The 25,332-nt window shown below is 41.9% G+C and overlaps 1 protein-coding gene across 4 annotated transcripts in view; it reads left to right on the forward strand.

Moving 5' to 3' along the window:
* Window positions 1-25,332, forward strand: part of SNAP25 (synaptosome associated protein 25) — an 88,590-nt gene that overhangs the window by 953 nt on the left and 62,305 nt on the right.

The raw sequence follows: 25,332 nt of genomic DNA on the forward strand, positions 1-25,332 counted from the left end.
TGAGACCCCGGTCTTACGGAGACCCTTAATAGAGGAGCCATAGTAGGTTAAAAGAAAACAAGAAAGAAATAAATCTTCCTCACAGAGACTCCTTTGCAGATAATTTCCTTTTCCCCTCCTCACCTCCTGCATAGCTTCAACAAAATAGTCTACTTGTGGAAATCTTCTGTGTTGCCCTCTGACCCTTATTTTACGTAGAAAATAAATACATTTTTTAAAAAAAATATGGATTTATCCTCCAGCAGGGTATCAAGGTTTTTGTTTGGTTTTGTTTTTTAACACAGGGTAGATCTGTCTACAGATCTTGGGTGAGCATAAGTACTGTATATATGAAGAAGCCAATGCTATCTGTTTATAGGGATGATACATCTCTCTCTATGTTTCCATTTGATAAAAATGTGAGATTAGCTGAACTAAGCAGAATCAACTTTAAGAATGAATCACTCTTCCTTTTCCTTCTTCCCCCATCCTTGCAATCAGGCATGAATACAAGCATTCATCCACAAAAACACGTATCTGAGAAATTGTACTGGTCCTGTACTGAATAGATTTAACCTCTTTGGCCACAGTTTCAGAGTTACTGGAAGTATTTGCTATCAGCACTGGTTATCGCAGGCTGATAGCTTGAGATTTTGACAATATTAAGACTGGCCTTCCTCAGGAGAATCCAAGTGTGTCCTTCAGGGTAATGCAGGTAAAGAACCATGGTGTTAAACTAGAACTTAACTCTGACCTAAAGGTCTACTGCAATTTCTCTTATGGCACTGTGGGATTTTGCTGAGGTGGTGATAACTTCTTTAACCATTTTCTACTCTGAGGCTTGGAGCATCTGAGAGAGCAAAAGTCATCAGGGGTATTTCTCTCTGTTTGATGTAGATAAAACTGGCATAAAAATGACCAGAGTCAAAATTATGCCATTTGAGTCATTAGCAAAAAAGAGTAACAGCGTCATATGTAATAATCTATACAATGCATTAAAGAAACGCTATCATGATCCCCTTAAAAGACCCCAAATGAGAACTTGGATTGTGTTTAGATAGTCATACCTCCTATCATCTGTATGCTACAGATACTAAAATTCCCTGTCCATATACAGAAGGTAATTTCATTCGCTGCTATTTAATTATTTCCTAGTGTTTTTTCTTTTTATAGATGACCATGTGTTTCCATGTATGTATATGTTGATCTGTTATTTTGCATGGATGTAAAATTATTTGGGTGGACATTTATATATGAGTATGTAAACGTATAAAAGAAGTTTATAACTTTGCAATCTGCAGACAAAAATAAACAACTGTGTTTTAGTAGTGGAGGAGAGAAAATATGGGCAGGAATCTTTAAAAATGCTTTAACTTCATGCTGCATGTCCAGACAGCTGTCTGCGTAGTTGCGTCAAATGAAAAGCCTAATGCTGCCGGAATTACGTGCTTGGACATTAGTAATTAGTGCTGGGTTTGTTTGCTAGTCGAAGACTGGGGAGGAGCGGGGGAAGTAGAGGACCGCAGTGAAGATGGCAAAGGGCACAGAGCTGAGAGGAAGAAGCAACGTGCACAATTAGAAAGCTAATTTTAGAATAGCTTACTGAGAAATTTAAAAAATATATCATTGAACCATGAATTTAACATTTATATCATTGACAAGCTTCCAGGGAAAAAAATCGAGAAATTTCCTATTTTAAGTTAGAATTTTTAAAATCCAGGGCAATGCGGTGAGAAGAGGCAGGAGCAGATGGACATAGGATGAGCCAGGAGTCATTCACACAGACCCTCTGATGCCTGTTTGTTCATCGGCATTTACTGCATTACCACCTCAGTGTTCAAATTACAGAACAATTTACAATCCTCTTAACCTCTTCATGGCAAAATCTCCCAAGAATTCACAATTTTATTTTTACTTTGTTAAACACGCACAACCACACATGCACAAACACAATGCAAACTACCCCTTAATTAGCTTGTCTAAAGATATTCCTAAGCTCTAAATGTTAACCCTTGAGTGAGGGTTATCAGCTGAAAGACATGTTTCTGCCAGTGACACCTAGAAGCTGCGTAAGCAGTCAGCCTTCAGCATAACACGTAGGTTTTGACGATTAGTAGAAATGAGAAAAATAATCTGAGAAAGAGGTTGAGAGAGGAGACATGAAGGAGAAAAATAGAAAATATGCTTTTTAGATAATTCGCTATGAATAAACAATGTTTCTCACATTATGGGACTGCTTTACAATTCTATAAAAGAAGGAAAAATCTATGTTTTAAGCCTCAGCGCTGGATACTTTCTGCAATGTCATCCCTTGTCAGCAAGGACCAACCTGATAGGAAGATACTGATCAATCGGTATTCACCGGATACAGAAATGAATCCCATGGGAGATATAAAATTTCATGGTTTTGTCTTGACCTCAATAAGTTTAGCATCTAGCAATCTTAATAAAAGCAATAAACAATAAGTTAATAAATAAAACCAGAATTAAATGCAATAAAACATTAGAAGACAAATTTTGAGGACATATGTGATTAATTTCCAAGTGAATGTAACCAACAATAAGTAACATAAAATCAGGAGGGCGATATCGCAGTGGACTGGAACAATCTGAGAGAAGAGGCAGGCCTTGAGATGGCTTTTGGAGGTTGCAGAGAGGTGGGAGAGTTCTGTTAAGCTGAAGTCACAACATATGCAGAATATCAAGTTAGGCAAGCCCACTCTACAGTTAGCAAACCCTGAAAATGCCCATTGATTTGGGTGGAGTGGGAAGCTTGGAGGGAATAGGCTAGGATGCAGAGTTGGAGCCTTCTGTGGAAGGCTTTGAATGTCAAGCTGAGAATTTGGTACTTTATCCTCTAAAGTTGATTTCTGAGCAGAAGCTGATATAACAAAGTAACCAGGTCTTTTTAATATCCAGAAATTACTATTGACAGAGTGGATTTAATTTGCATTCTTCCAGAAGTAGAGGGGAGCAAATTGGTATCATAAGAGATGGTTAATGAAAAAAAATCAGTCCTTACTGAAGCATCTTTTAAGACTACTTTTCAGGATACATATACCTACATAGACATATAATTCCTGCTTGGAAGTTAATTGCAAGTTTCAATTTTCCATTATTGACTAAACGAAATTATGCAAGTTGAGCACTTGCCAGGCAGACTGGAAAGAAGGTCAAGAATCTGGTGATGAGACACCCCAGAAGGTCCCAGAAGGTGCACTTGAATAACAAACATGGTGCTGAACACTCTCTTGCCCTCTGTGAATATTCAGCATTGTCAAGTGCACTGACTGGAGGAATGAAAAAAGTTGTCAGTTCTTCTGAGCATGTTTTGAGCAGCATGACATATAGGACCAGCCCCAAGTGGCTAAAAATGGGAGGAAAAAGATGGAATGGTAGAATTTTGAAAAACTGGGATGGGTAGTATATCAGATTTCTTTCCCTGCCTATCTTGCTGACTCTTGCTAGTTACCCTCACTTCAGGGCTACCTCGAGGTCTGGATTACACCCATTTCCCTTCTAACCTTGTGGTTACTACTCTCACAGAAAAGCTTCAAAATTCCAAATGCTGACAGAATTGCTAAGCCAAAATAGTCAGTGGGTTCATGTAGAGGAAGAAATGGCAACGGTAGATACAGATTTTACTGCCATTTCATTTCTGGCTATAAGGTATCAAGAGACTATCCTCATCTATTCTTCACTAAAACACTGGCAGTAGAGACACCACAGGATAACATTTTTATATCCAAGCTGACTACCTAGGGGAAACTTAGAGGTAGTGACATTTGATGCTTTAGGAGGTCAGGTTGGTGGTTATTAAACTGAGTCCAGGGGCTACACAAGCATCAAGTAAGGTGAAGGAAGGAGATATGACATAGCACTGAGGAAGTAGGACATGATGAGGGGACAAAAAGTTAAAAAAAAAAGTCTTACAAGAGGAAAAAGACTTCATAGAAATTTCTAGAGAACCCCAGCTACACTGTGAACTCCTCAGAATTGCTATTATTGCCTTAACAATAATACCTACTCTTTCTACATAATTTTCTTCACAAGGCTCTCAAGCACTTCACCCAATATGAAAGTCCAAGGAATTTCTGATTTCTAAATAAATAGTGCAACCCACAGACACATATGTTCAGATATAGTATTAGATCACATTTAGTAAGACATAAATTGATTTAGAATGACAGAGATACCCAAATCAGTGATTAATCAGAATGGGCTTATGGGGAAGAATGTGACACTCATTCTAAAAGTGTTTACCTATACTGGCTCACTGTATCCTCCTAACAACCTTGTGGTCAGATTACTATTATTATTTCCATTTCACAGATGAAATAACTGATGCACAGCAAGGGTAAGTAACTTGTCGCAGAGCAGAGCCAGGACTTAAATGTAATCAGTCTGACTCCAGAGATTAAGCTATGAAGTGTATTTTATGCTACCTCTTGCATCATCCATATTTTTCATATTGGCCAAATAAGGCATAGAGAATGTACATGTCTTTTTTTTTTTTTTTTTTTTTTTTTTTTTTTTGTAGTCTTTTCCTCCTCACTTGGGTAGCAAGGCCTGAAGGTAAGGATGCTGGTCAGAGCCAGGAGACCCAGCTCTAGCCCTGAAACAACTGCTTGTAATTTCCTGTTTGGAATTACACAGTCTTTAAATTAGTCAGTGCACCACTGTTGAACTTGGTTTCTTTACTGGCAGAATGATAGAAGTGGACTAATGATGTCCAATATCCCTACCATTCAAAAATCAATGAAATCAGTGCTGAAAACCCCAGGCAATGAGTCCTGGCCTAGTGACCGATGGCCTCAGCTGGCATCATCTTAATAATGCTTCAGTAACTGATCTGGACCCAATTGGAAGATTAATTACATTCATCGCCTCCCTCATCCCAATCCTTATTTTTTTCCCCCTCAGAATTGCTTGCCTTCATCTTTCTGAAGCCTTCTCAGAGTTAAGAAATCCTGTCTTCTTCCTCAAAGCCCTATTCTGAGTCATCACTGCTTTGGGTATCTCCTGTCCTTCTCAATCAGATTTGTAGCTATCTAGCACATACTGTCTCCTACAACCTGCCTAAACTTTGTATAAATTTCTTTCTAGACCTCTTTTTGATCATCTCGTGTGTCTGACTTAGCAATATATTAGCTGCAGTTCCCTCACTCATCCTCTTACTTCTTCTGCCGCTTAGCAAAGAGGAAACAGAAGCTTTTATAGAATCTGTGAGCTGTAAAGTACTTTAAAAGTAACATTCCTGTGTGACCTGAATCTCATGATACTGATAGCCAGCTCAAAAACTAATCACATTGGGAGGATGTGGGGTAAAATGACATTACAGGAAAGCTTTAAAAACATAGGACAAGGAGAGAAGGAAGCTTTAAAGCCTATGAGGTCAGAGGTCAGCAGTTGGTGGTACAATGTTGATTAATTAAATTCATAGTCACACATCAAATAAATTCACATGTCCCGGAGGGGGAAAAAAAAAAAAAACATATTCGCTTTGTCACAACCTACTGCAGATTTCAATGTCTTTCCACCAAGGTAAAACATGGTATCACAAGAGGAAATCCTAACTGATTTTCTTATTGTTGACTACAGAGGTCAACCTCAGCAGTGACTGACTTACTGGTAAGAACAAATCTGTATCCCTAAAAAGAGATGGGGGGAAATCCTATTTAAGGATTAGCATTTCCTTCTAAATGCTTAACAATGATTCCAGAGAAATTCAGTCAAATGATGCCTGCTCCCGAATGATGCTGAATAACAGCTGTACTGGGCTTATGGCTTGCTTTCTTTGGTTGTGGAAAAATATATTTCATCCTCTTCTTTGCTGTTGTTGATATGGTTCATATTACTCAAAGATGTCTAATTCTCATGTCTTAAATTGAGACTGTTGGCACTTTCTGCTGACTCACTGTGTCTTAATCTTCCAAGGTGGTCCATTTTTACTTAAAGAAAAAGGTTATTTTCCTCCAAAGTGGCAGGTTCTACAAAATGACCATCTGGTCCCAGCTTCCCCATCACTTCCTTTATTCAAATGACACTAGTCACAGATCTTGAACTTGAGAGATGACTTTCCATGCCTGTAACCTTGAATCAGTGGTTTCTGTCCTTTACTGATAACAGCAAGTAAAAAAATGAAAGTCTCTTAGGTGCCCCCCTGAGGCCAGAGTTCAGCCCTACACTCCTGCCTCATTCCTTTTTCAGAGAATTTTCTCAGTTGAGCTCTGAAAATCCTGCAAGTTGGACAGAGTTCCCTTTCCATGAAGAGTCTCAGACCAAGTTGTTGATCTCCTTTATTTATGTTCATCTTTGGTACAGTTTCAAAGAATAATAACTGGCAAATTCCAAAACAGTGAATTTCTTAAATTTCCCTGCAGTTATTCCGAAGTTGGTCTGGCAGCTAGGTATAGGTAAATCACACTGTGACTTCTCTATCAATAAACAGAAAATGCACAGAAATAAATGCCAGAAAGCCTGCTAGGAAGAACACTGGCAAACTATTTCAATACGCATTAGCCTTGTTGAGTGAATTTTTTTATTTTAATGGGAAAGTCCATTCCTAATTTATGCCAGAGAAATTGCTGAATGTATCTACTTTTTCCAATTCCATGATCACTGCCCATGTATTCCTTCATCATAAATCAGCTGCTATTATGGCATTCTTCATTAATTAATCCATTGAACAAATATTTATTGAACACCTGCCATGTACCAGGAAAACATACACTGGTTCCTAAAGTCAGAGCTGTAAATAAAATCATCATGTTTCTGCCCTCCATGTGTTATGCTAGGTGTCCCCTCTTGAGGTGTCATTATTTTAAAAGGCATGTTTCAATGGGATGCCTTTTAGAATCTAAGACATTAACTCAATGTAGAAAAGAGCTATGGCTCTCTAATCAAAATATACAATCTATTGAAGGTTTCTACTGAGCTGTCAGTATCTACAGAGAGATTGCTATATCATAAACAAATACATATTAAGAACCAGCCTCAGCCATCACCGAACTCAGTAAATATCTAAGGTATGTCTTTGTGTGAACTTGTCTCTATTTACATGGCAATCAACTAGGATGTCACTAAAATGTCCCTTAAATACATGACTATATTCCAGTATCCCAATCTGTTGGGATCTCTCCCTGTAGAGACCACTTTCTGCCGCTCATGGGAGGAAGGGGTCAAGCTTTAAGAAACATGGTACCTCCTGGGCCAGAAATCCTATTCCCAACTCCAAAACTCATGGAGCAATGCAAGAATAGGTTGACTAAGAAAGGATCCTTTGGATGAGAGTACTTCCCAATCCAATCCACTTTCCTTCTCTGAAAACTTCCTATCATTAAACAAAGTTCAGTGATTCAGGATCAAGTAGAATTATGTAGTGATTCTGGATCAAGTAGAATTATGTCTTAATTCCCCAAACTCCTACTTCTAGAAATTCACCTCTTACCAATGAGCAATGCCCCTATCTCCCTTGTAAGATTGATCACACTGCTTTGTAGTTACCTACTTATGTATTTCTCTTTCTTAATAGACTTTGGAAGTCTTTGAGAGCAAGGGTAATATCTTAGCTTTCTTTGAATCTTCAGTACCTATAACAGTGCCTGTCACACCCATGTATGCAGGAAATAAGTGAGTGAATGGGGATACCAGCTACCCCTTTGCAGAGAAAAGAATTCTACCACTGTAAGTAATCCTGCTTTTTATTGATCAAATGTTATGATCAGAATAACTCAGGAATTGTTGTGTACCCTTGCACATAGATTCATCCTAAATATTGGAATAAAATTATGTCCCAAGGAATTACTTAGGTTTACCCTAACTAGCTGTCAAACTATGGCAAATGGTATAATATTCTAATCTGTTGTTTTATCACTTATGAGTCAGGAGTTAAAATGCTAACGAAGGATCAAAGGATTCTCAATAAAGGCATTGCTAAAATCAGGTTTATATTCAGAGATTAAAAGCCATTCACTAAGAGCAATTTAAGTCAGTTTCACATTTAAAGTCAAGCAGTTTAGCATATATGAATTATAAGTTTAAATGTTTTACTGTTCACTAGGATGAAAAGGATATTTCATACATCCATTTGAGACATATATTACATTCACCAGTGGGGTAGATTTATGGCTTTAGCCAACTCGTGTTTTCAGGGTCACATATTTGCTGCTGCGCTATTAGAATTGGCATGGTGGACACAAGTTTTTCATGTCAATTCCGCTTCCTTAAAAGTGTCCTTCAGAGACACCAGTCTCTGGGCTTTTCCTCTCAAATAGTCAGTGTCCTCTTGCCTGGGAGAGAATCATAAGCCTGGGCATGATTTGGTAAATAAGTCCCATTTGTCCTTAGAAAAAAACCTTCACCAATTGAGCATTGAATTTTGCATATCTTTTTTCCCCATTCCTTCTCATGAAAACACGGGTTACTCTGCATCCAACTTTCTCCAGAGAAGACTGAAGATACTACCACTTAATGACCACAAGGAAAAAAGTAACTAACTTCCTAAATGTCTACTGTGTGCTGCACTGGGCACTTGATGTATGTTGTTTCATTTAATTTCCATGGCAGCCTTAAAAGAGTTCGGAACACTTGTCTCTGACTGCAAAGTCCATGGTTTTCCCCACCACCCCATAAATTATCCCATGAGTTGCACAAAATACATTGAGATCCTCTAACAGAAAGCACACTGCTGATACATAGAACATGAGTCAGCCAAATCTAAAAAGCTGAGTCCTCCAAGCTAAATAGCCAGGTGAGATATGGTGGTGTAAGTGACCAGAGAAACTATGTGTCCAAACAAGTTCATGGAGCAATGGGTGGAGAGTCAGCTGGCTGCATGCCAGCTCTGCCACTTCAATTGTATAACCCTGAACAATTTACCTAATCTGAACTGAGCCTCACTTTTATTTACATCTGCAAAAGGAGAGCAATTGCTGCCATGCATATATGTCAAGTGGTTGTCGTGAGACCTAAAGGAGCTAATGCTTGTGAAGTAGTTACCTCCACCACTCTGAGAAAGAGGAAGGGACTGTTGTTATGTTCAGTTACCTGCTATTTGCCATACCAGATTTCCAGGGTTCTTTATTATAGGTTACATGAAGGCCATATGCTTCTTTTCCTCTTTATTGTTTTGTTTGCTTAAAGAAACAAGTCTTGGTATCACATATTTTTTAGCTTGATCAGCATGCATAATAAAATGGGGAAATCTGTCAACAGCCTTTGATTTTTCTATTTGGGGAAAGATTTTTAAATACCTTTGATTAGCATCTCTGCTTTGGGAATGACCTCATGTTTCTCAGGGTAATGTTTAGATACCTGAAGAGGCCCAGTTGTTATTTAAACACTGGTCCCCTCTTCCTTAACATCTTGTATTTTAAAGATGCTTGAGGAGTTAAAAGAGATGATATGCAATATGTCCTGCTATTCTTTAGCTTTTGAAAAAGAAATTTTCTGTAAGCTATTTAGTGAACCACTACTGAAGCTACATCTGTTGGCTTCATTTTATATTCAGCTTTGTGTTAAGGATTTTTATTGGGGGCGGGGATAGGTTTCTTATTAAATATTGTGTGTGCACATGTGTTTTTGTACGTGCACACAATACACAAGCAGAGAGATGCAAACCCAGACTCTTTCTTGGAGCCAGCCTTGAATACAAAATTCCTACATGCATCATCTCATTGTCAAAACCTTTAGTTTTATTCATAAACCAATAAATATAAAACCTGCACAAGCAAGTTACAAGAATAGCAGAATCTGCTCCTAAGCTGCATTCACAGAATGATTTTTCTTTAAAGTTGGAAAAGGCTTCCAAAACAACCCTATATAAAGCAATGACTTCAAATTCTGCTTTGGGGAGAAACTCTACAGACAGGAGAGCTTGCTGGGGAAAGATTTTGAAAGTCACACTATTTTTTGAGCATCTACTATGTGGTAGATATTATGTTAGGCTATCGTTGCTTGTTTTGTATTTATTTTCTACAGCAACCTTCTGAGTGGCAGGTTATACTTCACACTTGACTAAGAGACAATACTGTTTAATCAAGGTCTTACAATGGATTCTAAGGTACTGATCACAACTCTTCCCCCGACAAACCAGTTCATACATAAAAAGGGGTTAGTAATTAAAATACTAGGCATTTTGTTAAGCAGAATTTGGGGGAAAAAAGAAGAAGAAAAGAAAAGATTACAACCAGCAACCAGAGTCAGATTATCAGACTTCCTTACTCCTTTCTAGTTCTACTCCAAGATTAGACATTGGGACCTACCAAAGGAGAAAGGGCTGCAGAAATGTGTGTAGTCAGACAGGATAGCTAGAGAACCAAAGGCCCTTCTCTCCTTTTCCCACCCATTCCCCCAAGTGACAGAACCTGCTTCCAGAAACTTGCAATCTGGGGGAGCAGAAAATGCAAGCTTGCTATAGGCAGGCAGATCTCAGAGAAAAAGCCAAGGAGGAGAGCTGAGTTATACTTGCTCACTGCTTATTTCCCATCTCACAGAATACTTTAGTTGGGGGTGGGAGGGACAAGTAAAGGAAGGGGTGGAGGGAATATCATCCCAACACTCATCTTCTCAAAGAATGGAGAGTCCCATTTTGTGGGACAAAGTAGGAATTGATGAGTCTTTGAGAGGGGGAAAATGGTTCCTTCTTCTACACAGTTAATAAGAGACAGAACTTGAGTTTGAATTTAAGATCTCAAGTGCAATGACCTACAATCAATGATTCATTACTCTAGGACACTTGTTCTCAAACTATGGTGTATAGCAGCATCAGCATCAGCATCACCCAGGATTTTGTTTGAAATGCAATTCCCAGGCCCCACCCAGACCTACTGAATCTGAAACTCTAGGGTGAGACCCAGTAACCTCTGTTTTAATCATCTCCAGGTGATTCTGATGCATGCTCAAGTTTGAGAACCACTGCCCTGGAGATCTTAGTTGTTCCTTCAAACTTTCACATCTGTCTCAAACTGAGCCTGTTGAGGATGAGGTGTTTTCACTGTTCTCAACCTTTCAAAAGTTGTGACTGGGTACTTAGCAAGAGAAGAGCTGTCCTGGACCATTGGATAGAAATCTCCACTTACCCTCTGATTTAGTAATGAAGATGCTATTTTTCATCCAAGTGAGTTTGAAGGATGGGGAAGGTGAGCATTCACAGAGTGAGGACAAGTGTGTGGGGTGGGGGCCAACTGGCTCCTTTATTGTGCTTTGTTTTCTTCAACAATGGCCCAATCCCAGCCCCCAGAATCTTGTCTCCAAAGCTTAAAATCTCATCAAATAATAGGACATCTCCTTTCCTCCTTCTGCAGTCCCAGCCCGTAGCCTCTGAAGGATACCAAATAGGAAAAAGTGTCCCTAGTGCAAAGGATAAAGGAGTTTCTATCACTCCTCCTCTGTGTCACCCCCCACACTTCCTGCCCCCATCCCTCAGCAATGAGCTACCACAGATGCAGAGAGTCATCCTGGCCTTTTCTACTCATCCCCTGCAATGTCTTGTTTCTGCCCTGGATTAAAATACCAATTGCCCTTGGGAAAAGGATCCTGATGTCTTACATTGCCCTTTTTTTCCTGTCCTCCTCTTGCTTAGAATCACGGGTTCAGAGCACCTGCTGAGATTTTTAAATTGTATTTTCAAAAACATTGCAGATGACCAGGCCCAGAGATAAATTTCACACCAAGGTCACAGGGTGAGCACTGCAGCCAAGGCTCCTGACTCAAGCTTCAGCTCTTCTTCCACTGCCCTTTACTGCCTTACCACATCTGCCTCCATCTCTTCCAAATTTTCTCTCTGGTGCAGGTCCAATCTCCTGGAGTTTCCAGATCCCCAATCAGGAATTCTCTCAGTCTGTTGTTACACTCAGAGGTCTTGGCCTCAAATGGTGTCCCAAACTCTACAAAACAGGGTAGGAACATTCTCATAACCCTGAGCTATCAGGCAGAGCTTCCTCCAAAATTTGGATGTACAGATTGTACCCAAACCCAAAATGTTTCATAATCTGAAACTTTTTGAGCACCAATATGACCCTCAAAAGAAATGCCTGTTAGAGCATTTCAGATTTCAGATTTTCAGATTTGGGATGCTCAACTGGTAAACATAATGCAAATATTACAAAATCTAAAAATATCTGAAATGGAAAACACTTCTGGTCTCAAGTATTTTGGATAAGGGATAGTCAACCTATACTGCTTACATCTCTTTGGATTTTTCATATTATAGAAACCCAGCTATAAGTGGTTTTGGCAACAATTGAGATTTATTGGCTTAAACAATCTAAATAAATGTTGAGCAGTCAAGCCATAGGAAAAGCAGAGACGTAGCTGGAATTCAGGAACAACTCAAGCCCAGTGTGCAAACATTACCAAAGCTCTCTCTTTCTCAGCCTCCTGTCCCTGATTCTTTCTGTACATTGATTCCACTTTCTCTTGTTGAAAAACACTTCCTCCCTCCCCATACCAGAAACATACACATGCGATTTGTACTCTCTGGACTTCCACTATGGAAAAGGAACTGACAATTGTTGTCTGTATCCTCGATTCAAAAATACCAAGGAAGATCTCTGATTGGCATAGCTTGGGCCAAGTGCTCAATCAATTGTGGGTGTGGAGTGGCATGGAGGAATGTGATTTCCATGCTGGAACCACACAGTTCAGTTGGGAAGAACAAGTTTCAAAGCAGACACAGTAAGCCATCTTTCCTTATTTTCTCCAAAAGGTTGGGTTGGATAGCAAACCACAGGTAAAATCTCTGCTGCTTTGGAAGAACAAACTACTCACCTCTGAGAACATTAAGGAGACTTCACAGAAGTGAGGAAGGATGTTTCTTTCACCTTTCTGTGCTCACACTAGCCTGGTTCTGCAGGATGTTCCCTCCATGTTACAATTCATTCGCCAAATATAGATTGTGCCCCCACCATAGACTAGGCACAGTTCTAAGCAATGGTAATAAGCAGAGAACAAAGTAGATGAAGTCCTGTTCTCATAGAGCTTACCTTCTAGTAGAGAAAGACAATGCTATGAGTTAAAGAATGCAGGATAGAGACATAGAGTGATATACCCCAAGGAGGTAAAATGATGATTTAGAAAGAGCTATGAGAGAATGCATCTCTGAGAGGCAGCATTTAAGCAGAGACCAAATCATCTGTGGGCTCCATGATTTTTATGCCCCCTTCCCACTATAACATCAGCAGAACTGCAGCACTTGATCCCTTTATTTTTCAACAATAAAAATAAACTTAACCTTGATCTGAATCATATAGATCTGTTTTCCCATCATTTTCTCATTTGTCTCCCCGATTTCATGACCAGGCACACTTACAGCTCAAGGATACAGTGAGAGAAAAGAACTTCATAAAATCCAAACAGTAACACAGTGGCTGAAAATAAGGGATAACTGGTCCTCTGGTTCACGTCTTTCCTCCTCTGGCTCATTTTGCCTCCTATCATGACCATATTATGTGCACAGATATATGGATGAGCTGGGGCACCTATGGCCTGTGTGGGCTAAAGGGCTCAAAGATTAGAGCCAAACCAAAGATTCTGTCACAGGATATTAAACTGGGTGGGGAATTCCCATTAAGCCTAAGATTCCTTCCAGACCTACTTAGGCCACATCCCACGTAAGCTTTATGAAAATATATGCAACCCAGAGGGAAAAGATATGAATGTGATTCCTTGACACAGCCAACCATAATATTTATCCCTGTCACAAATTTTCTTGGACACAGTGAAGGAAGGGAAAGGGAGAATCTCCTTCCTCTGCATTTACTAACCAAAACCCATCTTTCCATCAATCACAAAAAAGGCCCAGTGTAAAACTGAGTCGTCTCTGGTCCATTGAGAAGGTAAGCATTAAGGGATGGCATCTAATTGGATAATGGGATGCAGTAAGGCATACAGACCCGAGAACTAGACCCTCTTCTGCTTCTCTCTCGAGGTGGAAGAACTGGGCCCAAAGATGCTGTTAGGCTGCAAGATTGTGCCTCTGGACCAGCAAATTTAGTTTCAAGGTCACATTCTCCCTCGACTTGTTCTATTCCCTTCTTGTCCTAGTATCTCAGGCGTCTGGTTTTCCTTCCTTTTTATTTCTTTAAACTTGTTTTCAACTTTGTTTGCCTGCGTGTAGCTTTTTGTGTATTATTGAGTTGGAAATTAGTCCTCCACCTTAGGGCTTGAGACTCATATGGGTGGCTCTTTTATGTGCTTTTTCCTCCCAACTCTATTAACAATTTTGGCCCAATGGATCACAGTTGGCTTCTCAGTGAAGCAGGCAAAGTTCCCTTAATCATTTTTGAAGTTCCCCTTTTGGATATGACAGGCTGGTAACTTAAAAGAACCATGTCCTACATAGATAGACTTAAGCTTTTTCAGGTCACTTACCAAACAATTACATTGATTTATTCTGCATCTGTTTAATGATCCTTGTTTCTTTTTTTTCAAATTGTTTCCCCACTATTATTTAATTTTTTTTTTGAACTTCATCACAGTTCTGGAAAGGAAGATGATACAGAAACCACAGCCATTTTGCAGATATGAAAGCTGGGACATAGAAATTTGACTGCCCTGGAAAAGATCACCTACTTATTTGATGACAGAGCCAGTTCAGGGATGAAGGTTAGCCAGATGTCCAGTTCCCCAATCTTGTTCTTAATCCATAAATGGAACACTAGTGCTCTATAGGCTTAATACTACCCACAAATTTATTTTATTTGGCTAGTACTGGATTTACAAAATCGTTAATCTGAAATGCCTTAAGGCAGGGTACTTCCTCTCCAATTTGCCGCAAAGCCTACCATTACTTATGCCCAAGGCATAATTTTCATTATTCTCCCAGCCCTATAGGCATTTGAGATTGCTTCCATTGCTTACAAAAGTTGTGCGATTTGTCATGGTTTTATGATCTGCCAGAATCAGAAATGGCTAGAAGTTTCTTGGGTTATTTTACCACAACTCTTTCCTATGAATGTCTTCTTGAGTTATGTCAGTATTTGGGGAAACACGATTAGACATATAAATTGCACTAAATAGACTATGGCTTTTGATCTGAGTTGAATTCAAGCAGGCTCAGATTTTTCTTTTTCCCATGGATCCCACTGGCAGTATGGTGAAGATATACTGAAGCCACTTTCAGAGTGATGCTTTTTAATGTATAAAATAAAATAAAATAAAATAAAATAAAATAAATAGGGATTAGCTGGGCATGGTGATGTGCACCTGTATCCCAGCTATTTGAGAGGCCAAGGCAGAAGGATCACTTGAGCCCAAGAATTCAAGGGTTCAGTGGCCTTGAACTGGACCATGCCACTGCATTCCAGTCTGGGCAACATAGTGAGACCCTGTCTCTGCAGAAATAAAGTAAATTAGTTGGGCATGGTGGCATGCACCAGCAGTCCCAGCCACTCAGGGGACTAATGTAGGAGAATTGCTTGAGCCCACGAGTTTGAGGTTGCGGTGAGCTACGATCATGTCACTGCACTCCAGCCTGGGCAACAGAGCAAGACCTCATCTCTAAAACATAAAAATTAAAAAATAAAAATAAATACATGGGGACTATATAGGAAACCAATTTTATTGAAATACAACTATTAAAATATTTTTAGAAAAACCACATTTGTGGTATGTGTTTTTTAATTAAAGCATTAAATAACAATATTTAGTGGTAAGTCTAATAACTACCATAATTTCAAAGTGGTAATGAGAATATCTGCTATTTTGAGATATCTGCAACAACTGTAAAATGATATGAAGACGTCAGTGTCGAGCTCTCCTGAATCCCTGTGGGTGGTGGGATGGAAGAAAACTAGTCAAGTAGAAGGAGGAGTGGATCCACATGTCATCCAGGTCCAGTGAAACTGGCTGGCCCTGAAGCAGTTATTTTTGTTATATAACAAACCACCCCAAAACTCAGTGGTTTAAAGCAGCAACCATTTCTTACTGTGTATGTGTCTATGGGCTAATGAGTTAGTTCTTCAGTCAATTGGTAGATTGGCTGGAGCCTGCTTGGTGTGTTCACTCCCATGTCTAGTGGTTATTGCTGGCTCTTGGCTAGGGCATCAGGTGCTGGACCACATGTCTCTCATCCAACAGGCTAGCCCTAGTGTTGGCATACAGACATGGTGGGAGTTACAGAGTTTCTCAAAACAGCAAGAGAGAACAAGCCCCAATGTGCAAGCACTTTCCAAGTCTTTGTTGAGGCTACATTTGCTATTATCTCATTAACCAAAGTAAGTCACATGGCCAAGCACAGAGTCAGTGTGGAAGGGGGATTACGGATTTTGGGAGGGGAATTATGCCAACTATATTTACAAAAAGTCAACCATAGTTCCCACCAATCTTGGGAGCATAAGTCAGAGAGAGCCCCACCTCTGCCATAGATAGATGGCCTCTGCCCATCCATCCTGTGGCTACACATCTTCCACTAAGTTCCACAAACCAGGAAACTTAGACCTGGCTTATTAGTACCCTGTCCCCATAGACCTTGGAGCCCTCAAGTTTAACTTTGGATATCCTTGGTTCAAGAGGGCACCTGAATATCTAGTTGCATCTCTCCAAGGTAACTAAGGAATCATAGACCCAGGTATCTGGTCAATTCAGCAGGGAAGTCAAAGGGGAAATTTTCTCCTTTGAACACTGAGGATAAGTAAACTTTTCTGGATTCAAACTGGCAGGGTGGAGCAGGAGGGGATCAGCATCTTATTGTTTTATGGTAATGTTGCTTTATCTGTAATTTCACTTGAGCCTGTCTTGGTAAAGACGATTGCATTTTAAGTTTTTTCCCTGTCTCTCCAGAAGTGCCCTCTGTTTAAGCAAATTCTACTTTCTCATCTAATTACAAGAGCTACCCATAATGTTAAAAACAATTCTCTGCCAGCCCTCTGCCCAATGAGCACTTTGGTAATGGGAACACAAGGGAGGAGGCAATGGAAAAAAACTCTGAAGGCCTTTCAGCTGTGTTGCCGCATCATAGAAAACAAGCCAAGCAACTGCGTGGAAGCCTCGCAGCAGGTCCCACCAGAGCCTTCTTAGCGATTCCAGGGATTAGCAGGGCACGGCTGACTCACCCAGCTGCCTAGCCAGGCACTTCCATAGGGCATTCTGATACCTGGCTGTACATTTGCTCAACTCACTTCAGATATCAAATAGAAGACCCCTAAAGATGAGGCCCTGGGCAGAACTGTCTGTGTCAGTTCCTGCACCAGCTTCAGTTTACTGAGCCTCCAAAGGAAAATACATAAATAAATAAATAAATAAATAAATAAATAAATAAAGGCTTCTAAATTCTTTTGTTGGAATGCTGTCCTAGGTTGAGCCCTCCCAAAAGCAGATCCTTAGTGAAGGACGAGGGTGCACATATTTTATTTGGGTGGTGGTCCTAGGAAGCGCTGATGGGGGAGTGGAGAATCTAGACAGGGATTCAAAGAAAGTCAATACAGGGGGCACTCATGAGCAGTTTGCCAGCTGCTGGGGCTCAGCCCAGCCAGGGACCTCTCTCAGAGAGAGTGTACAACATGCCTGGATTGCCTGACCTGAAAGGCAAGGAAGCTGGAGTATTATGCACCAACTCCCATCCTTCAGTGGCTAAGGGCTGTTCCCAGAGTGTAAACTCGCACCCAGCCCTGCAGGAGACAAATTCTACACCTCAGATTGGAGAAAATCCTAAGGCAATGAGTCTTGCCTCACTCACAGTAGAGGCACTAGCAGAAGAGGCCCTCAGAATACACAGAAAAGGCGAGTGCCAAGGGTATATGGTGGGCACCAACTGGCTGCTAGAATTTTGCAAACTGTTATCACCAGACACCCCAAGTATCACAATGGCTGTCTCCAGCTTTGGCACATTGATAGCTCGGACCTTCATTTATTCACTGGGTCCCTAGTGGGTACCATTCATTCAATATCTATGTGCCAGGTACTGAGATAAAGTTTTTTCATACATCATCACATCCAATTCTCAGGACAACATGCAGGGTATTATTAGCTTCATTTTATAGCTGAGAAAACCGAGGTACAATGAGGTTAAGTAAATTATCTTAAGTCCCTCAGCTTAAAAATAACAAAGCTGAGATTCCCATCCAGAGCCACTTTAAAGCCCAAGCTCTATCCACAGCAAGCTTCACCCCAATTAGGTGAGGAGTATTTTCTCCTGCTGAGAAAAGGCCCAGCCATGTCCAGCCCCCATACCACCATTTCTCCTGAATCCTTCTCTTCCTTTCTGGTCTTTCCTGTTCCTTTATCTCTTGTTTTCAGGCTGGCTCCATGGAATTAACTGATGTCCCTTCAGTGTTCTAGATCCTTTCTTGGGTAAGTGGGCTATCCCTCTTATCCTCCAGACCTCCTTACCCTAGGGGCTGGGATCACTGTCTGCATACTCAAGACATCTTTGAATCTCCAAGTCCTTAAACACTCTCCAACTCATACCCACCCACCCACGATCTGGTCTCGTTCCACCCACACATGGCAGGTGCTTTGGTGGATTCTACTGATTTTGGCATTCTAGTGGGGAAGGAATCATGGAACCATTTCTTTGTAGCATCTTGCAGGTTTAGGACTGATCTTACTGGTGGGTCCCAAGCAAATTGAACTGCTTGATTTGTGCATAAGCATCAGGCCACAGTGTAAGCCCTGATTTACTGTGGTTAATATTTTAAAACTAAGATAGCATGCAGCAAGGACTAAGAGAGGGAATAATTAATTCTAGCCTGGCAGTGAGGGAGTGGGAGGGAGGTGGCAGCTCCTGCAGTCTCAGGGGGGCTCCACAGTAATAAACAAAACTGTAGCTTCCAGGTGGCAAAAAATATAAGGGGAATGGATGGGTGCAGAAGGATGCTGTGCAACTCTGTTTTAGAGTCAACATATCCAACTTCATGAGGATCATACTATTATTTCAAAAAGAATATCAATAGGTTGGGCGTGGTGGCTCATGCCTGTAATCCCAGCACTTTGAGAGGCCGAGGCAGGTGGATCACATGAGGTCAGGAGTTCAAGACCAGCCTGGCCAGCATAGTGAAACTCCGTCTCTACTAAAAATAAAAAATTAGGCATGGTGGCAGGCATCTGTAATCTCAGCTACTCAGGAGGCTGAGGCAGGAGAATCACTTGAACCTGGGAGGCAGAGGTTGCGGTGAGCCGAGATCATACCACTGCACTCCAGCCTGGGCGACAGAGCAATACTCCGTTTCAAATAATAATAATAATAATAATATCAATAAAGCATCAATGCTGGCACCATCTCTGGTGGGGACTCAGAAGCCACTATCAGTGAGTAGCAGATTCTCTCCATCCAACACAGGCCAAAAACAAAAAATAAAGTTAGACCACAACATAATGTGACAGAGGTTGTTGATGGAAAATGCCCTGGTATAGATTAGGGAGCATAAATTTTATACACTGGTTCCAAATGGACCATTTAAATGACAAAATCTAAAGTGTTTTATAGAGAAGGAAGAGTAGGGGGCCTCGAGTCATTCAAACCTCATTTTAAATCCCATCTTAGATTCCAACTCCAGGTTCTTTTGAACCACTGAGTGTGCTGTGCCACCTCTGTGGCTTTAGACAATAGTCGAATTTCATGCACACATATATGAAATTCACATAGGTGATATTTCAGGTAATGTAAGTGCTCTGAAGACAAATAAAGTAGGAGGAACAGAGAGAACGAAGGAGATACTATATTTGGACAGAGTGGGCATTCATCTAAGAATTTTGGCTTTGGAACACAATTGAATTCTTTCTTGGCCCAAGCCTGTAGATCTTTTTAAACTACAAAGTAGACTTCATTTGGTGGCTGCAGGCAGGTGTACAAGCAGGGGAGAATTATTTCAAAAAGTCATTACAAATTTCACATGCTCCCATGCACTAACAGAGCGCTCTATGCATATGAAGTCATTTGCTATTCACTCTGCCAAATGCAGTAGATAATCTCAACATTTCCACCTACAGATGGGGAAACTGAAGTTCTAAGAAGTTACAAGGAATATGCCCGGAATATGGAATATGACCATGCTAGTCAGTGGGGTGGCCATCCCTGGAACCTGCATGACCTTGGGGCAACGCTTCTGTGCTACTCCACAATGTCCCATGAGCCCTCCCTAAGTAGAGGCGCAGAGGAGGACAAGACAGGGTAGAAGCCCCCTGATTTTGGGGAGGCAGCAGCAAGAACCTACATGGGCCTTTCTGGAACCCGGGTGTATTCATTAGCTATTGCTCTGTAACAATATTACTGCAACCCTAGTGACTTAAAGCAACACACATTTCTTATCTCGCAGTTTTTGGGAATCACAAGTCTGGGCCCAGCATGGCAGGGCTCTCTCCTTAGGGTCTCCCAAGGCTGCTGTGCAGGGGACAGCTAGGGCACATTTTCATCTGCAGCTTTCTCCACTTCCAAGCTCATTCAGGTTGTTTGTACAATTCACTTCCTTGCATCACCCTGAGGGCCCTGTTTCCTGGCTGGCTGTCATCGAGGAATCATGCTCAGTCCCTTACCACGTGACCCTCTTGGGGCAACTCACAACATGACAGCTGACTTCAAGTCCAGCAGAAGAATCTCTCTCTTCAGGAAGGGCCGGTCCTTCTTTTAAGGGCCTTCATCTGATTAAATCAGGCCCAACCCAGGCAATCTCCTTTTTTACTTATCTCAAAATCAAGTGATTGGGAGCCTTAATTATACATGCAGGATCCATTTACGTTTTCCTAATATCATAGCTAATCACAGAATGGCATCCTGTCATGCTCACAGGTGCCCCCCATGCTCAAGAGAAGGAGATGATAAAGAACTTGGGCACCAGGGCACAGAAATGCTGGGGGTCATCTCAGCATGGCACCCTGCTTGCCAGGAAAGCGTGATCCTGCTTCCTTCCGCCATTCTCCATGCCTCCCTCCAAGGCTGCAAGTGTTCCTGCCCTACAGAGAGCCTTGGTCCACATCACACAGCCAGAGGCCTTCCAAACGAACATTTCTTAGTGGCCAGGCCTCGTTCTGAACTGGGTAATTGTGATGTTTGCAGACCCATCCACCTGCCTGAGTTGGGGCCTACATGCATTGTTCTGATCATGATTGCCTCAATCTACAATCATCCCTCCAGAGGAGGCTAGGCTCGCAGAGCCCTGGAAGAGCAGGCAGGGGGCTCTGGAGCATTCAGTCTTTCAGTGTTTGCCATTAGCGACCTGGGGAGTGATGCTAATGGCTTCAATTGCTCCGTGGAGCCAGCAATCACAGCAGGCTTTGGGGGTCCCTGACATGAGCTGGAGAAAAGCCTCTACGAAGCAGCTGCCAGGGTAATGGAAATGCCCTGCTGCCTTGCTGTGCTTCCACGGAGCCGGGCAAGAGTCTAGGGCTGCGTGCCCTGCTCAAGAGAGGCCCAGTGTGAACTGCAGGGCCGACATGGGCTTTCCTGATGAAGCTGTTCTTGCGCCGAAGAGAACAGCAGAGGCCTTGGCTGGGAAGGCAGGAATCAGTATGGGAGGGCAGGGTGGGTGCAGTGGGGGAAGTGAGGGCAGCATCTGTGTTCTATGATTCACAGGCAACCTAGCAGTGTCTCCTGAGCCTCAGAGTGCATGGGGTGGCTCCGTACCCCAGCTCCTCATCACCCTCATCATCCTCATCATCTTCATCATGCACAGTTGCAGCCCCCGGGTCCATCAATACCCCCTCCTCCCTCTTTCTGCCACTCCCCATGTATTTACCGAGCATCTATTACATGCCTAGCGCTGCTCTGGGCACTGAGAAAACAGGGGTGAACATGCCAGGCAATATTTCCTCTCGGGGTGATTAAATTTTAATGGGAAGGGGCAGACATCAGTCAGACAGATGGACAAGAAAAAAATCAGATAGGGATGGTGACTAAGTAAGAGATTGAAATAGGGTGAGGTGGTCGAGAGAGACGGGTCAGGGAAGGTCTCTCCAAGGAGGAGATGTTTATGCTGAGGCCTGATGACAAGAACGGCCAATCATGAGATGGTGTGATCGGGTGTTGCAGACAGTTCATGCCAAGCCTGAGGCAGGGGCAAGGTGGGTGCTTTCAAGACACAGCAATAGGCTGATGCTGTTGGAGAGAAGCGCAGAGGAAAGTGAAGTGTTAGGAGGGAGCCAGGTTAGCCAGGGCCTGCCAGCCTGCAGAGGAGACTGGCTTTTGTTCAAAGAGCCCTGGGGAGCCCTTGGAATTGTAACAGGGAGATTGATACCATCTGATTTATCTTTCTACAAGATACTCTGGATTGGAGGGTAGCAAGGAGGCGGCTGCAGCTCCAGAGTATGACTATGGGTGAAGCAACCTAACCCAGGGAGGCAGCATTCCTTACTAGGGGATCCCTACTGGACAGTAATGGCCAGCGGGTGCGCACCATGGGAGCTGCTGGAGAACCCTAACTGCTGTCTCCACAGTCTCCGCCTGGAGCAGAAGAGAAGCTGATTCTAAGTCTGTTCCTAAATGCAGCAGAATGTATACGCACGTGATTCAGTGAGGAAGGATTCTCAAGTGAAACCTATGTAAGAAAGTGAGGGGGAAAGAATGGGGCGGGAGAAAGAAGCAAGCAAGGATGTGGTTGCAGCTGGAGACTAGCATCAGCTGATCCCAGAGGAGCCCTGGAGTGTGGATTGCATCACAGTTACTGCTGCCTTGACACTCGGAGTGCCAGGCTTTGGTAGCCCTGAACTGGTCAGTCATTCCAGCACAGAGTGGAGGTGTTAGAAACTCCCAGTAGGGGAGGGGGTTCCTGTGTCTCAAGGGCATGGCTCAGGAGAAGTCACAGGTATAAACTCTAAGCCATGTGAAGCCTGGCATCTGGGGAACAGGTGCACTTGCTAGTGGAAAGTAACAGGAATCTGGGCAGAGCACCTCCAGCGTCTGTTATAGTGGCCACAACTTTACCGAGAGAGGAGAGGGAGGATACAGAGGGAGGATGCCTAGACTAAGAAAGTGTCCTGCTGCAAGAAAGCACAGGACCCACATTTCTAAAAGCAAAGGAGCTAACATAGGAGGCCTGTTACAGGAGGAACCTCTCATTGCCTACAGATGCTCTCCAAATAGTCAGCTCCCAGTATGCACTTAAAATAGGGATCAATTTATGGGCATTCCATTCATCCAGCTTCCCAGGAATAAGTTCATTGCATTCTGGAAGGTTATATCTAAATATCCATTTAGCCAGCATAAAAGGAGATTAGGATTAGGTGCACTTAATCAGTACATTAGAATCTTCTACCAAAGGTATCTGATCCTGTTTCTGAGAATAAATGGAGAATAAACATGGCCTATTAGCAAGGAGTGGCTCTTCCTGTCCCCTGCTCTGTGATTGCAGAGAAGAAACCAGTAGCTAAGAAGTAGGGCCGCCTAACGGCTGCTTCTGTGATGGCCACAGCTTTGCTTAGAGGCACTGGCTTTACCGTTCAACTGTGTAGCTCTTTAGAATGTAGATCAGTGGTTTCCAGACCTTGCCTGCACATCAGAATGCCCTGGGATCTTCTAAAAATCCAGAAGCCCAGGTCGTATCCTGAACCAACTGAGTTACAATCTCTGGGAATACTTTTTAAATAAACTTTTTATTTTGGAATATTTTTAGAGTTACAGAAAAGTTGCAAGGGTGGTATACCTCTCACCCAGTTTCCCACCTTGTTGAAACCTAACATTATCATGATACATCAATTACAACCAAGAAACCAACATGAGTACATTACTATTAATCAACCTCCAGACTTTACTTGGATTCCATCAGCTTTTCAATTAGTGTTTCTTTTTTGTTCCAGGACCAATCTGGGGCACCACATTGCATTTAATTGTCATGTCTCCCCTGTTTTCTTTAGTTTGTGACAGTTCCTCAGTCTTTCTTTGTTGTTCATGGCCTTGAGAGTCTTCAGGAGCATTGACAGGGATCCTGTGGAATGTCATCCAATCTGGGTTTGTCTATTGTTCTTGTAATGGAACAAGACTAGGGTTGTTAGACTCGGGTTATGGGTTTTTGGAAAGAGTACAGCTAAAGTAAAGTGGCCTACTCATCATTTCATGTCAGGGGATACAGTAGATCCATATGACATTACTGGTAATATTACGATCCGTTATTTGGTGAAGGTCATATTTGCCAGGTCTCTCCAATGTAAAGTTAGTGTTTTTCCCTTTCTCTATTCTAATCTTTGACTGAGTCTAGCTCACTGTCAAAGTATGGTGTGTGTAGAGGTGGGTGGAAATCAGTCAGAAATCTATGAGACACATTTTTATGGCCACCAAACTATCTTCATCTCTTTGCCTTAGTTCCCAATCACTGTTTGCAAACTTTCTCAAATGATCTAGGACTTTGCAGACCCCTCAGTTCCCCTGGGATTGAGACAGCACTTCCTGACTGTTACCTTGGGTAAGTTATTTAGTTTTGTCTCAGCCTCAATTTCCTCCTCTGAGAAATGGGTATTGGTCAAATATCTATTTCTAGGAGTTATTGCCATGATTAAGTTAGATAATGCCTATAAGGTTTTGACTATGGTGCAAACATTCAACAAATGTTCACTATCAATCATGTTAATAGTCGTAGTAATAATTGCCTTCATTACTCTGACCTTGTGTATCTGATATCTAGGGTCACAATAATGCACCTCAGTGACATAAACCAGTAAGTTAGAACTTACATTTGGGAAAGAGAGACATATTATAAAACTAAATCCACCAGGTTTATTTATTATAAAGAAACACTTAGCACTTACTATATGCCCAGCACTGTTCAAATCATTTTTATAAATATTAACCCATTCCATCTTCATAAAAAGAATTCAAGGTAGGAACTATTATCACTGTTTTACCCATTAGGAAACTGAGGCACAGTGAGGTGAGGCAGCTTACTTAAAGGCACACAGCCAGTGAGTGGCAGAGCCAAGATTTGAATGTAGGCAGTTCGACTTCAGAGTCTACACTTGTAACCACTATACGATGCTATGTGGGATAAACAAGAAGTATAAACTGTGTGAGACTGTGTGAAAGGTGACTGGGTCTCATCAGGAGCAGGAACCCAGTGAGACATAACATCTGCTAAATCTTTTTTGTTTCTTTCTTTCTTTCTCTCTCTCTTTTTTTTTTTTTTTTTTTTTTTTGAGATGGAGTCTTGCTCTGTCACCCAGGCTGGAGTACAATGGCATGGTCTCGGTTCCCTGCAACCTCCACCTCCCGGGTTCAAGCGATTCTCCTGCCTCAGCCTCATGAGTAGCTGGGATTACAGGCACGCGCCACCAAGCCCAGGTAATTTTTGTATTTTTAGTAGAGACGGGGTTTCACCGTCTTGGTCAGGCTTGTCTCGAACTGCTGACCTCAGGTGATCCACCCACCTCGGCCTCCCAAAGTGCTGAGATTACAGGTATGAGCCACTGTGGCCGGCCATCATCTATTAAATC

Source organism: Pan troglodytes, chromosome 21 (assembly GCF_028858775.2).
Source record: "Pan troglodytes isolate AG18354 chromosome 21, NHGRI_mPanTro3-v2.0_pri, whole genome shotgun sequence".
NCBI lineage: Eukaryota > Metazoa > Chordata > Mammalia > Primates > Hominidae > Pan > Pan troglodytes.